This window comes from Ceratotherium simum, chromosome 1 (genome assembly GCF_057802395.1).
Source record: "Ceratotherium simum simum isolate JZ-2026a chromosome 1, ASM5780239v1, whole genome shotgun sequence".
In the NCBI taxonomy this organism is placed as follows: domain Eukaryota; kingdom Metazoa; phylum Chordata; class Mammalia; order Perissodactyla; family Rhinocerotidae; genus Ceratotherium; species Ceratotherium simum.
Window position 1 is genome coordinate 19671420 of NC_141900.1, and position 2470 is coordinate 19673889.

The window sequence follows — 2470 nt, forward strand, 5'->3', positions numbered from 1 at the left end:
CCTTGCCTATAGGGTCAAAATGAGCAAAGAGACCTACTCATTGCTCCAAGCCTACAATGCACTCGAAGGCTGCAGTCATTGCAAATGGAGTCCAGAGGGAAGGAGGCAGAGTTCCCTCTGCCATGAACATAACATCCAGCCTTCAATGGCATGCTTAAGAGGGACTTGGCAAATTCAACAGTGGCTGCCTCTAGGGAGTAGAATTGGGGCAGGGGAGCACTTTTATACACTTCAATTTAACACTCATTTAGCATCTATTTATTTGCATTTAAAATCAAAGAAAGAAAAAGTCAAGAGTATGACATGTTAATTAAGAGTGCAGAATTTGGAGTAAGACAGATTGTTCAAATTTCAATTCAGCTACTTATTAGTAGGAACCAGGGCAGGTCACTTAACTTCACTGGCCCTCAGTCATCTCTAACACAGGAAGATAGCTACTCCATAAAGTTCTCATGAGAGATCATCTAGAAGACATATCTAAACTCACTATAAACTCACTCTGACTGTATTCAGAGGAGGACAACCAGGACTAAGAGCCCAGAAATGGGAAGAGAGAGCCTAAGAAGGAAACAGTAGCTGTTTTCAAGTGTTTGGGTAAAAAGTAGGAATAACTTTTTTCTGTGTTACTATAGAAGGCATAATTGAGACCAATAGATAGAAACTTTTGTGGTGGAGATGCCTTTCAATTCACCATAAGGAAGAGCTGTTTTAGTTCAGGCCACTTGTGAGAAGTAGTGAGTGCCCCATGGCTTGGAGGTATTCCAGTGCAGGTTGCATAAGCACCTGCCAGAGATGATATTCAAGGGAGTCTTGCCCTGGGAGCCTGGTTAGGTTAGTGGTTCTGAAACCTGGCTAATCATCAGAAGCATAAGGAAAGCTTTAAAAATGCAGGTTTCGGAGCTTCTGGGTTGGTGAACACGCGCAGGTGCTGGGAGAGTAGTGCCTGGAGAGGGAATGGAAGGGCACCCCTTCCCACATGCCTTGCCCTGTGCATCTCTTCCATCTGGCTCTTCCTGAGTTATATCCTTTTATAATAAACTGGTGATCCAGTAAGTAAAAAAAACCAAACGAACAAAATGCAGGTTTCATGTCCACACACAGTCCTAATGAATCAGAACAAGTGTAGGAGCAAGAATATGTACTTCAGAAAAGTTTGCCAAGAGACTCTGATGAAAAGTCAGGCTTGGAAACCTGTGGGTTATACCCTCTCTGTTTCCTTGAGTTTAAGAATCTGTGACATGATGTATCCTGAGTTGAATTTCTAAGAGTGAAGCTACAGTAAACGAGGGCCAGAGTGTCTTTGTAGGAAATGGGGAAGGGGAAAGAGTGCAAAAAGTAAGTTACCCCATCCCTGCAACACCCCAGGCATGGCCAAGATATAAGAACTCCTTATCCGGGAGAGGATGTGGATCCATGGGGAACATAGGTATATGTCAACTCTCTGCAAACCAGCAGCGTTAATTTCCCTTGAAACTCATAGTCACAAACAATCCCTCCCCAAAAGAAACATATGACATACTCTGTTTTGAGAAGTAAGCTAATTCTTAGACAAAGCCTGAGACAGAGGAAGATGTCAAGATGTTATGGTCAATGAAGGGAAGAGAGGAGAGGTGCAGGCTTTGTTACTTTTTAGTTGGCAGAAGATGTTACTTTGGGCAGCCAGACATTTAAGAAATGCCGTTAATTGTCTGTTGCTGTCACTAACGACGAGAAGCTTGGACAGGCAGGAAGTGGACTTTTCAAATTAGCCATCTTCAAAAATTAGGGAGGAGTGCCAAGGCCTAGTGGGAAGCAGGTTAGCCTATTAAACACTAGTCAAGTACTAACTACAATGACAAGCACTTCCCTAGTCATCCTGACTGGGTAAACATCTCTTAGTCATAATATTGAGATATTGGCTTATTCTCAGAGCAGCATTTCCCAACTTTGTACAGAGGACGACAAAGAACTTGAGGATGCAAATGTGCACCAAATATTGTGTGTAGCTGGATAAATGGGTCTCCTGCATATTTTTACCACTATTTTTGAAGTTAATACAGATGCTGTTGTAATTAATAAAATACATACATAGTTATTTAAGAGTGTTGCTGAACTCGCAGCAGCTTTTCATCACCAAGAGCTGTCCCAGTCAATGGGTCCAAAGCACAAATACTGCCATCTGGGCATGCACAAACCTCCTGCTTGCAAGAGCAAAAACCAAGCTACATAGCATAGGAAGGCCTATTGGTGTTCATTCTCCTCCCATACACTCTACAAATAGCTTTTCCTGGGTTCATCTCAAGCTGGCTCTTCAGGAGTCGACAGGAAATGAGATGGGAGTGCGGAGAGAGGCTGGAGGAAAGAGGAATGATTTTGCTGCTTTCCTTTTGAGGTGTGGGGGAGGTCTGCTTCCTCCCAAGTGAAAATCTTCATATATTTTCCCAGCAAACAGAGCTCTCTGAGGCTGCCAACGTAAGTGAAATAAAGTATA